The sequence below is a fragment of the Empidonax traillii genome, unplaced genomic scaffold, assembly GCF_003031625.1.
Source record: "Empidonax traillii isolate 1590-97213 ecotype Southwest subspecies unplaced genomic scaffold, ASM303162v1 scaffold822:size278920, whole genome shotgun sequence".
Classification (NCBI taxonomy): Eukaryota; Metazoa; Chordata; class Aves; order Passeriformes; family Tyrannidae; genus Empidonax; species Empidonax traillii.
In genome coordinates, this window is record NW_020956015.1 from 152,808 (window position 1) to 153,114 (window position 307).

Below are 307 nucleotides of genomic sequence, written 5' to 3' on the forward strand. Positions count from 1 at the left end.
CACTCCCAGGCTGTGGTGTGGGTGGGCTACCAGGCAGCTCAGCCCTGACTGACAGCCCTGCAGGGCCTGCAGCTCTGCCCTGTGCTCTGCGTGGGCAGCAGCCCTTGCCTTCAGCTCTGCCCTGTGCCCTCAGCACAGCCCTGGTGTGCAGCCCTTACCATGGACTGCAGGGCCAGGCACAGCCCTTCCCACATGCACACACACACTCACACTGAGTTGGTTCCGACCCATATCAATAATTCAGTGAGATTTGGATCCAGGATCTCGCAAAGTGTTAGGTCTTCTCCAAGGTGATTTATGCCAGCAG